The following is a 12,147-nucleotide window of genomic DNA, read 5'->3' as shown; positions in this document are numbered from 1 at the left end:
AATATAAAAAAATATTTAAATGATGTATTTTTTTTGTTAAAATATGTGATTATACACCGATTGCTTAATAAGGCCTATATTTTAATAAGCCCTATTATGCACACAATGTTAGCAAACTATGTAATGAATATTCAACGCCTGCATCAGCAGTATTTGCTCACGCGCATATTTAGCTAATTTGCAGTTTTTGAAATTTGGAATCATTGTAAAGAATATTCTCAGGTCAAATGGAATTACTGCGCTCGCACTATTCACAGAAGATGACGGTTATATGAAAAACATTGTTTTGATATAATAGGCTGTGATAAGTGGGGTTGTGTATTTAGGTTAGATAAGGTTTCCGTAGGTGTTACGTTTCTCGTATCAAAATATAGATGACTCTTTCATTGGAGTGGGGCAAGGTGGGATATTTCCGAAATATTGTTCCATAATTTAGGCAGCTTTATTCAACCTTACTTGACCTCTATATTCACGGTCAGAGAAGGCGCAAGAGTTTAATAGCTTTTGAATTGTGAAGAACATTTTGCATTTTTAAGAAATTTATTTCAGGTTGTTTCCATGGTTTCACTGAATAATTCCAATGTCCACAAATTAAATATGATTAATAAATATATTTGTCTTAGAATATTATTTCGTATTTTTCAACGGCTCTTTTTCGAGGTGAAGGATGTCACTAGTGTATACAGTGTGAATGTTTAAAATTTAAAATATTTCAGGGTGGTCTTTGGACCGAACTATTGTGAGTAAATTTTGGTAGCTAACTGATGTACTCCGCTCTGGTCTTTACTAGCAATCCCCTCTCTAGCAAGGAAATTTCTTAGGTCAAACAGTTTATAAAATTTTTGCAATTTCATGCAAACTTTGTCAGAAAAAATGTGAAAATTTGCCCGAAATATGGTGAATTTTTTGGACTGCATAATTTCCACATAACATTTCATTTTCAAATGAGATATAATGTTGCATAATATGACATGTCACTATTATGCTAATTTGAACACACATACATGTGTAGATCTGCATTCAAAAGTATTATTAGGAGAGAAGGAGTAGATAATAGCGACATCAATATCAAACGAATTTTTGTAACTGGGAAAAAGGCTCCTGAGAAGATATCACTAAAAATACAGGTTTCCTTTTGGAAAAGAATACAGCATCGAAGTAATATGTGGTTTTCCAACAAGCGAAAGGAGAAGGAGACCCACTTTTTTAGAACTAAATCACACAATTTGCCATTCAGCTTCGAAAATCTGGACCAACTAGTGAAGAAATAAAAATTTCACACAACTAAGGACATGTCTGATATACATTGTATAAATTAGCCAGTTCACTGCTTATTCAGGCGATTCAAAAAACGTAAAAGACAAAACTTGACTGCCTTGTGCATAATACGCTGCTGTATAAAATACGATAACATTGTGAAGTAATACAATCCCGACAGCTGATAATATCACGGATACAGTTTTCTTGCAAGAAGAAATACGTAATCCAAAAGTATGCGCTTGCCATACGAGTATGTACGTGTGTATGACTGTATACAATATAGAGTTGGTGCACACATGAAACGCAATCTCGACGTCAAGATAAATGCATTTGGCACGCGAAGGCACATGAGCATGTAACATATGCATATGGTGAACTATATGTAGCCAAGATGTATATTTCGCTTTTCTTTTCATTTCTTCTTTTCTTTTACCGAATGAACAGCATCAACAAGTCAACCGAATTTCACTTTTACTTTCAAAAAACCGATTTCAGCTTCAATCCCGTCTTGGATTTGCTTAATCACCTCTTTGCTTTCCATACAACCTTTAGTAAGCTTTTAACGGTTTCAATTTTCAATTTTAATAAATCACTATTATTATTGTAAATTAATAAACTCTTCTGCTATTATTTCGTTACTATTAATGGACGTTAAAACTTCAATTGAATTTTTAATTATTTGGTGTAATTGTATAAATACGTACAGTACTTCCGTTGATCGTTCCGTTCCGTTCAACGTAAGAAAGTCTTTTTGTGGAGCACTTAACACTCGGGCGCTGTTGTCCGCCTTGTACAACACTTGGATGTGAAATGTTTGCGCTAAACTTCATTCAAACGTACAAAACTCGGTTTTACTTGGTGGAGAGTGTATGCATAGTTGACAATAAGAAAGAAAAACAAGTAAAGGTGGTATTTTCTTCTTTACTCTGAAAAGTAAGATAAAAACTCGAACAGTAAAGTTAAAAAACCTCAAGTGAGGAGATAAATTGAGAGAAGGTGCTCTTAAGCTACCCAAACACTCAGATTATACCCGAAAAGCTACCACCATCTTATCAAAAAGGCATTGAAGCACGAAATCTTTGCCCCAATCAAGATACAGTACTACGCCGACCAGACTGCATCTTTCGCTGTGTATATAATTAAGGAAATTAAGAGAGACAGAGAGTGAACGATTTATGCACAAAATCAATAGAGCCGTAGAAATGTATAGCCTGAGCAGACCTATGAAAAACGCACAATTTTCCTCCCCAAAAACAGCTAATCGACATTAGCTCTCCCGCAGAGTAGCTGAAAGATATACCGACTTGGAGATTGAAGGTGGAGGGATGGAAGATAAATTCAACAGTTTTAACCGCAATGCTAAATCGAATCTTCCTGAGGTGATTTACTAACACATTCAGTTAATGATTGAGTGTTAGATGCATTTTTGAGATTTTGGTTTCTCGCTCTTCTTTTTTCGCTTTCGGTTTCTTTGAAACTCACTTTCATGTAGTTATTAGATATATTGTTTAAAGCTTTGGCGCCGAATGACTTATGTTGTGTATCTTAGTTTTCTGCCTGGCGTATAAAAGTAGCGCAATTGTGTCGGCAGGCGGTTATTGGCTTACATACTCACACGAAAATATAGAAAAAATAATCAATAAAATATATGTATCTGTGAATATTATTGTATCTATGATATGAGTGTTCAAACAATCTCTCACCTTATTTTTAGTTTGTTTCGTAGATTGACTGATAAATAGGTAGATAGCTGACGGCTTTAACTAGTCCTTTTATCCGGCTTACTTGGTGGAATCTCCTACAATGTGATTAGATTTATATTTGAGCTGGCAGTTATATAGATAGAGGTGTCGCTGGGATGTACCCAAGCTTACCAGGTTAAAACTTCTATGAGTAATTTGACGTGATCATGACTTTTGATATGTCGAAACTGCAATGAAGCATTAAAGCGTGTAATTAGTTAAAAAGGCAGAACTGTAACAAGCAAATATTATTGCAGAAACTGCCAGAACATGGTTTTTGTTTGCTTGGGAATATCTAAAGATATTTTAATATTATCTGTGTACATATAAATTTATTATATTAAATTTAACCTAAATAAAATACCAACGGTATGTCCGTTTCGTGGTCTAAACCGATGAACGTTCATCTTTTTTAAAGGATTTATTTCTTTTTAGGCAATAAGCTCTGATGAGTATATCTTTGTATAATATACTTAGTAAAATGTAAATGAAAAAATGGGCTTGAATCAAATTCATCTAGGTTATGCAAGAGAATATTAGCAAGGCATAATCTTTCTGTTTCTAAAACCGTTGAAGCAACAAAGATAATTGAGCTATGACTCCTTAGTTCCAAGTTAGTCATATTCAAGTCAGAACAGTAAAAACGCAAATAGAAATAGGACACTGCAACATTTTTATACTTATCTTGACTTGGAAACAAAAAAGTAGTCCAGGATGATTTGAAAAGAATTGTTTTGATTCACCAAGAGTATATGGTCCAACTAATAATACCAATTGGTAAGAGTGACTAATTTTCTAATTGTTTTGTTGATCAGTCTTACTCATGCATACATACGTAAGTACATATTTATTTAAGATACTTTAGCAGAATTAATATTCAGAGTCTCCAGAACATTTTATTCCCCAAATATTTCAAAAGCAAAGTCCAGCTCTACATCTCGTGTAGGTAGGCAAAATTTTTCCTTGGATAGTAGTTAATAGTATCAAGGAAAGCTGCTCAACACCTTACAGAACTATTATCCCCTTTTGATGAATTTTAGGATACCTCGAATTACTAAGTAGATTTTTCTGGGAAGGTTCAAACAATTCTGCAAGCGGTTTCGTTTATATGTTCCCGTGAACATACTGAGCTGTTCCATTCTTGGTAAGTTCGCCCAAGTGTTCCCTCAAACCCTCCTCCTACTTCCTTATTGTCATGGCTATGAATCTCCTCTCAATTGCTCAGAAGAGTTCTGGTCTATTTAGCGGCGTTTTGTTCCCTTTCTGGCCGCCTCATTTGCTGCTTCGTTGCCTTCTGATCGAACATGCCCGGGAAGGTAGTGAATCAATAACTAGGTGTACGAGTTAAGTAGTTTTAATTTATCGTGGTGTTCCCATATTAGTCGAGAGAAAACCTGGTTTGATCTGAGTGCTTTGATCGCCGGCTGGTTTTCAATTAGAACTGTAGTGCTTTTCCCACATAGATTCTTTGGAAGTTAAAGTAGGTATCCCAATCTATCTATGTATTATCGCCTGCGGTTATTGTACTAGGCGATCAATTGCATCAATTAGTGGTTTAAACCGTAGATCATTCATCGTGTTTCAAATTTCTTATCGAAATGTCATCATGTCATGCTATCCTTTGGTATCAGTAATTCAGGATACCACCTAGAAAGAATGTAAATTTGCTTTTGATTTAATTAGCTATCCGTGCTGCTGGTACTTTTGGACATTATTCTTCCTGCCTTCATCTGTATGTGAGGATGAAAGGTAGTTGATTCCATGGGGATTTCTAGGAATGCGTTAGGCATGATCTCATTGCCCCAGCGACATATACACAAGCCAGTCTTTGAAGTTTGTATAGACTCTTGACAGTTTCCTACTTGCCCAAATTACCACCTCACACCTAATCATTAGCCTTACTATTGCAGTATATATCCAAGGTAGTGTTTTCGCGGTGCAGCGTCCATTTCATCCAGCTAAGGACTTGCGAAGCTTCCCTACATATGTTTCTAGCCTGCGTCTTTTAGGGTAGCTTTTTTAATTGCAAATACAAAATATTTAATCTCTGTTAAATCCACAGCGTAGGGTGTAACGGTTCTCAAAAATCCAACTCCTTATTGAATTGTACTATGGAGACCTTGCTGAATCATGCTCAGTTTACCCTCCTGCGCCAGTCACTAGTAATTTTCAATCCTAATTGGATTCTGTCTGTCTGTATGTTTTCAGTACAGAGGACGTCACCTTTGTATAAGGTTTAACCTTCCTCCAAATATCGCCGTATGACGTGTTGCTACGATAAACTTAAGGGGGGTTTTGCAGACAATTACTAAAAATTATAGTGATATGATCATTTTGGTCCCCCCGCGCCCACACATTTCCGATAAATGTCAAAACTAAGACAAGCATTGGAAAGTACTTATCGAGACCTTTCATTTGACATGCCTATGGTGGGAAAAAATGTACACCTCCCTTTTGCATCTATTGGGACCCCCTTAAATTCGACGTAAAAGGATGTAACTCACTATATGCGTGAGCGTTCGCAGCTCCCACCTTTCCACCAAATTTGGTGTTGATCGCTATAACTGTCTCCAAAAAAAAATGCGTGTGACGGACAGACAGACAGGCAACAACAAACGGACAGACAGACAAACGATTTTAATAAGGGGTTGTTTTACACAAAACGTTAAAAAAAGGGAGCAAACTGTGCCAACTTTTACTTCAGGTCCTAAGTTGGGTAGGGTTGAAAACTCTGTACAGAACACGACTGCTACAAAAGGTGCTGGACTCGATTTTAGATTTTAACAGCCAAGTAGAGACGGAACGTGTGTTCAAACGAAATGTTTGTTTCCAAGCTTGCAAAAAATTCAACTAAAGGTGTCATATGAAATGCTTCTTGGAACTATCTGGTTTGCACAGAAAGGGATCCATAAACTAGCGTGGTTCTGCTGATAAGATCACTTTCAACCGAATTAACTACCTATTAATTGAATGTTACCGTCTCCCCGCCTTGATGAATTTAAAATTATATATTGATCCAATATAAAATTATATTGCTTCAACATAAAATTCGATCTCTATTTTGTTTGTATGGTGCTCCGAGCTTGAAAAATAACACTATGTCGAATTCCCTTCTGATAATCAGGTGAGAGTAAATATCGAAGCCATCTACAACAAGATCATCCTTAACATCTATAGGGGGAAAATAGATGCCGCAATAACCCGAGCTAATAAATCTCCTGAAGCATGAAGCAACTACAAAAGATTTTCACAACCCCGTGAAGAACTTTATCATTGCTATGGTTACAAAAATATTTGAACTCATTCGCAAAGTCAGAACGACTTGTTCGATGATGAATGTAACCTAGCAACGCAAGGAAAGAATGTTGCATACCAGGCAGAGATTTGTCACGAAATCCGTCAAGTGGAAAAGCGACTTCACAGCCAGGGAATCCTCGGAGAAGCAATAGGTCTTTGAACTTGAGAAGCACACAGAGTTACCGCACCAGGCGCGAAAGTTTTGCTCAGAAGTCTAAAGCCTCGACCAGTCTGAGGACCCTTCTCCTCCGTTAAAGACGTCTATGATATGATAGCCAGGGTAAAACTTTACACGGCCATCAGAGCATTCGGTATTCCGACCACATTCATTAGACTGATTAGGTTGACGTATTCCTCGGATTTATGAGTTGTTAGTAAGAAAAGTTGAAAACTATTAACCACGTTTAAAAATAGAATCCCGCGAACAATTTTTAGGAGGACGGATAATTCCGTAATCTATATTAATTGCGAAATTTACCAGCGATCCGATGATGTGGATAAAATCTGGCTCAATAGGTTGATCCAACCCGGAAAGTATACAAGGGCAATATCTATGAAAGAAGAAGAAGCCTTCGCAGACTCTGCCTTAGACGAAGCGATGACGTTAGCTAAGGCTCCAGACAACTTTCAGGGATATTGAATTGGTGGAATTTGGCGCAAAGCTGGGAGGGTTGGGGTTCCTTACTAAAGCAGGCCTAGGCCAGATATCGGTTGTTGCAGCGTAGAACGTTCATTGTATCTTCTATGTACTTCTCCTTGCCTAGACTTCTTAATGTCAAGTTACTTCTTTCCCTTTCTTTGTATGTGGCGATTTCGGACGATCTATTTGTACTTAACTGGTTCAATCACCCTAGGTTCTCAATCCCTTCCAACAATGACCTCATTCTGCCGTATTAATCTACCCCTTTATGAATACTTGTTCTGCCCTGCAATTCAGCACCACTCAAAACCTTTTCCAACGCTACCTCAATCTCTCCCTTTCCAATCTGTCCGAGTCTTAACCCCCCCAACCTTTATCTGCACTATGTCCAAATCGATGTTCGTCATCCCGCTCTTGAATTTGAAACGAAGCTGTCGATCCAATTACAACCAACCAAATCATTTCTCGCAAAGCTAACTTGTGAAATCAGTGCTTAAAATAACACATAACCGGCACTTGATAAGCCGCGAGACTGCTCTAGCTTGCGGTGATTTGAAACTATCTTGGTCTCACACTTGCAGCTCCTTCGATTTTACTAACTTCACTGCTAATTGCCCAAAACAGTCTAATGAGTTACTCTATTCTTATTTCTCTCCATGTTCACCTCCTCGCTCCTCGCTCATCTAGGTGGAGATTGTACAGAATCGCTCCTCTCCTTTACCCACTCTTGGTTGAGTTCCTCATCGATAAACTTGACACTAATATTGGACCTGATCGCACTGGGCTCCCTAATCTCCTCCTAGTTAACTATAAAAAATACATCCCCTCCCCTCTATGCATAATTTCTGTTTCTGTAGATTTTTTTCGCGGTTACTCATCCTCCTTTCTTCTTCTTCTTTTAAAGTTCCCAGTGCTCCATTCTTCCTTTTTCGATCTTTCTTCATCTGTCTGTACTCATTCTAGACAGACGACGTTAGATTATTTTTCTCCGTTTCGTTTCCACTGAATTGTGCTCTCTTGCAATCCAGCCTCTGATGCGTTGGTCCTCGGTGAACAAGCTAATACTGAACATTAGCAAGTGTCTCCCGATATGCTACTCGGCTAAACCCAGATTTTTTTCCTGCTGTCTTGGAAAGCAGCCCCTATCACTTCTGAGTTCCTTTGCTACTCGGCTAAACCCTGATTTTTTGCCTGCTGTTTTGGAAAGCAGCCCCTATCACTTCTGAGTTCCTTTCATGACCTGGGTGTAACCTTCCATAACAAACTTCATTTCAATTCTTTCTTCGTTGACATCACTAATCGTGCTGCCAAAATGTTTGGTTTTATCGTGGGTTCCTCCTCTTACTTTATCTCAACGTAGTCCTCGTTAATACTTTTCAGCTTTCTCCTTGTAAACATTCTTGGATATTCCTCTGTTATTTGACCTCTCTTCGCAACTGTGATTGCCTCGCTTGTTCACCCAAATTCACCCGATCCTTCTTTTTTTAAAAACTGCGCCGAATTATCTTTGATATGTGTATCCTTTTGAAACTCTGTAGTTGACTGATCGACAGTTCTGCCTTCTAGGATATTGTCTTCCACACAGCCTTTCGTGGCACAAGTAATATGGATATTTTTTAAGTTCCCTTCACGAAGCTTGATAGCTACTTTCCTTAATTGATTCGGGACTATACCAGTCTTAAAACCACTTGCAGCTTGGTTCCTTTAACTCTATCACTTTTTTTAGCTTTAATCGGAGGCTTCTACTGAGGATACGAACTTCACTTTTCTGTGTATTGTAAAATAGAGGCGACTAAAAGGAATAGAGAACTTGGGCTAGCACCCTGCAAATATTGAAACTTTCTTGCTACTGAAATGTTAACACCGTCTCGGATAGGGCATGGCCTCACGCCACAGCCCTTTGGCTATCGAAAATGGACTACGATTTCGGCCATCAATGCACTCAAGACAAAGGAGTAAAGTCGCTTGGCTTGATGGTCTTCCCGCAAAATTATTTATTAAAGTGCACGGAGTGTGGATCTTCGCTTCATCTGCTCTTTTTCGTTTTGGAGAAAGCTTTCTATAGTAGGAGTAGTTAGTGTATCGAGCGTGCTTTACGCAGAGAAAGCATCCTTGAAAAAGCATTCACGGGAATTCTGAAACCCCACCAAGAAGAGTCTTAAGATACTAGTAAAAATACTCACAGGTGGCCGCAGGTTGAACTAGCCTAACCTAAACCTAAGGAAACTAGGGATATCTTCCGACATTGTTTCCAGATTCAGAGACAATATCCGGGTCACTTAGTGGTTACAGGCTAGGCGGTCTCAGTGGATGGTGGCGGTTCAAATCTCGCTGGTGGCAGATGGATTTTGTATCGTGACTTGATGTCGGAAAGCAGCCAACATAGCTGTGAATGAGTACTTGCGTCAAAGTAACATAATAGCCACGGGTTATGCCATTGGTGACCACTAAGTGACCACAGTCTTGTAGTATACCGTTACGGTCTTGAATGAAACGTTCTAAAATGCTTCAACAGTCTTAATCCAATTGGATTGTCAAGACAACGATTATAATTAATAATAATTATTAATGTCCGGCACTTGTACTAAACAGGATAACGCACCTATATATATATCAAAAAGCCCACGGACCCTCTTCCCGCCCAATCGGACCGAGGGGCGACCAACCTAAGGATGGGCTGAAGGCAACATCCAAAGGCCCGCATCACAGCGATGATGCGTTTTAACGCAAAGTGTGTGCGACCATGCGAAAATGTATTGCTACATCTCGATTGTCGCAAACACTTCAGCCAATGACGCGGAGGTCCTACACTACAGAGACATGGATCTTATATTGAAGACAGTGCGGATCAAGACTGAAACCCATTAGGTCAGATTGTTACCGGACAGGACTCTTGGGACTATAGCACAGGTTGCAAGGATAACTGCTTTTTGCATCTCTCTGTATAGTCCAGCCCTAAGATCGAGCGTTTTCAGCGCTTTATGTAAGTTCTGCGGGACTAATCCCGTCGCTGAAGTTATTACTGGGACTACTTGGATCTTTTGTAGTCTCCAAGTCTGCTTCATATCGTCTGCCAAGGGGCCGTAGTTCCGGATTTTTTCGTGCTGTTTTTCAACAGTGTTCCGGTCCAATGGTACGGCTACATCGATTATAAAGCACGCTCGTTCTTCCTTCAGAAGCAGAACTAGATCGGGTCTGTTATGATTAACACTGTGGTCGGTGGCGATAGTGTGATCCCAGTAGTTTGACCCGATCATTTTCCAAGATTCTCTGCGGAGTATACTTATAGTAAGGATGGTAGGTTGCCACTAAGTTATACTTCAACGCAAGGTTTTGATGGAGAATCTTGCAGACGGAGTTATGACGATTGGTGTACTCGGTACCGCTCAACATCCTGCACGCAGATGTTATGTGCTGGATGGTCTCCTCTTCACAGTTGCATAACCTACAACTGGAGTTGGTGATTGAGGAGTCGTGAAGAATGTACCGTTTATAATTTTTTGTTGGGAGCGAAGCATCCTGGATTGAAGTTAGGAATGCTTCGGTCTCATAGAAAAGTACACCATTTGTCAACCATTTGTTGGAGGCTTCGATGTCAATGCCTGACAACAACAAATTTTTGATATGACCTCCGTGAATGGGTTTCTCTTTCCACATGTCGATCTTCTGTTGGACTGAAGTAACATTCGACATGGGATCCCATTCTCTGCTTCTCAAGTTCAAAGGAGATAATTTATTATCTGCCATGACGGTAGCCTGATGTATTTGGCTGGAGGATTGTTTCTCATAGAAAAACTCACGAAGAGAATGCACTTGATTGTAGTGCATCGTTTTTAAATCAAGTACCCCGCTTCCTCCCTGATGACGTGGGATAGTGATCCTCAATTTTTCGGCAGCTCTATTGTGCATGTTGTTGTTTGCAAGAACTACCCTTACCCGTCTATTGACAGATTCTAAATCAGTATTACTCCACTGTATCACACCGAAAGTGTATAGAAGGACGGGAATGGCAAAGGTGTTGATTGCCATGATTTTATTTTTCCCGTACAGCTCAGTTTTAAGGACAAGATCCAGACGCCGCTCAAATTCCCCCAGCAACTTAGATTTAATTATTGCCACAGCAGGTGTTGTTGCTTGCAATATGCCGAGGTATTTGTAGACGTGGTCCGAATCCATGCCCTCAATTCGGATGTTATTTTGGCTGTATCCTTCATTGTCGGTGTGTTTTCCCCGAACAATTGTTTTTATGCGACATTTCTCCAAACCCAACTGCATGCCGATATCCCTGCTGAACTGGATGGTGATGTCCAGCAAGGAGCGAAGTTGGTTCTCGTCTTTGGCATACAATTTGATGTCGTCAATGTACATCAAATGGCTTAATGTACATTTCGACAATATGCCATGCTTGACTTGGAACCCGTATTTGCTTTCATGCAAAAGATGGGATAGCGGATTCAAAGCCAAACAAAACCACAGTGGGCTTAGAGAGTCGCCTTGGAAAATGCCACGCCTGATTGGTATCTCTCCTGATGTTTGCGAAGATACCGATAGCTTCGTGCTTCAATTCTTCATTGCTGTTCTCAGTAGAAGAACGACATTCGGGTTGATTTTATACAAGCGTAACACTTGTAGTAACCACGAATGTGATATGGAGTCAAAGGCTGATTTATAATCGATGTAGGCTGTCGAGATGTTTCGTTTTTGGTGGACAGAAGCCAGAAGTTGTGAATCTTGTCAACTCCTGGCGACTTCCAGTTACCTGCCTTGTCAAGGGCTGCTTTAACGTCGACTTCAGTTACGTCAGGCATGGTCATTTCGGGGAGGGCCTCGCATGAGCGCATAAGGTGTGGGAGCCACGCTGCTTCTAAATTGCAACGGCTGGATTCGCTCCAAACACTTCTCCAGAAGTCTTCTGCCTGATCCAGATTGAGGTTACTTTCCCTACCTGAGTTGATGAGATTTTTGTAGAATCCTCGTTGATTCTGGAAGAACAAGGTGTTGTCTGTCCTTCGCTGAAAGCTTTTCTGATACCTACGGATGCGATTGGAGCATACCGCAAGTTTCTGCTTCAGCACCTCGAGGATTTCTTCGATTGGCATATCATTGGACAGATGGTAGTTTCCAATGATGTTCGCAACGCATCTGTGCACTCTTGGTGATGGATTTCCAAGGAGTGCTTGCGTCACACGACCAATCTCCTTTCTCAAC

At 39.6% G+C, this 12,147-nt stretch overlaps 1 protein-coding gene across 4 annotated transcripts in view; it reads right to left on the bottom strand.

Annotated features, from left to right (window-relative positions):
• Positions 1 to 3,068, bottom strand: part of LOC119656655 (dentin sialophosphoprotein) — a 57,016-nt gene extending 53,948 nt beyond the window's left edge. The window contains exon 1 of one of the 4 annotated variants that reach the window (XM_038063124.1): positions 2,964 to 3,068. The gene's annotated coding sequence lies outside the window, so the exon portion shown is untranslated. Of the gene's footprint in view, positions 1 to 1,964; positions 2,164 to 2,963 lie in introns of those variants that run through there. The other 3 variants (XM_038063125.1, XM_038063122.1, XM_038063126.1) reach the window with 3 other exon arrangements.
• Positions 3,069 to 12,147: the final 9,079 nt, after the last annotated feature.

The sequence above is a fragment of the Hermetia illucens genome, chromosome 5, assembly GCF_905115235.1.
Source record: "Hermetia illucens chromosome 5, iHerIll2.2.curated.20191125, whole genome shotgun sequence".
Taxonomy (NCBI): domain Eukaryota; kingdom Metazoa; phylum Arthropoda; class Insecta; order Diptera; family Stratiomyidae; genus Hermetia; species Hermetia illucens.
Note: the sequence above shows the minus strand (reverse complement) of the source record. Positions and strands in the feature narration are given on the sequence as shown.